The sequence below is a fragment of the Sesamum indicum genome, linkage group LG3, assembly GCF_000512975.1.
Source record: "Sesamum indicum cultivar Zhongzhi No. 13 linkage group LG3, S_indicum_v1.0, whole genome shotgun sequence".
In the NCBI taxonomy this organism is placed as follows: domain Eukaryota; kingdom Viridiplantae; phylum Streptophyta; class Magnoliopsida; order Lamiales; family Pedaliaceae; genus Sesamum; species Sesamum indicum.
This window is the reverse complement of record NC_026147.1, coordinates 6,505,880-6,506,156: the sequence shown is the minus strand read 5'-3', so window position 1 is coordinate 6,506,156 and position 277 is coordinate 6,505,880.

Sequence of the window (277 nt, the reverse complement as noted above, 5' to 3'; positions counted from 1 at the left end):
CAAACTCACCTGAACTTACTTTGTAGATTATGTGATGCTTCCTTTGGTTTAATCCTATCTGGTTCAGGACTTTCCCAATTCCTCCAATCCTAAATCCATCGTATGGGCTACGGTTGGAATCTTGCCACATGACTCTCTCCATGGTTTTGTTTGACCCCGTCATTCTGGAAAAGAATCCTGATAGGCTTTCAAAAGTTTGAAGCCTATCTTTCTCGTTGTAATTATTCTGACTCGGTTGAAGATCCATCCGAATCAGTCTCTATTTCTTCTTCATAGA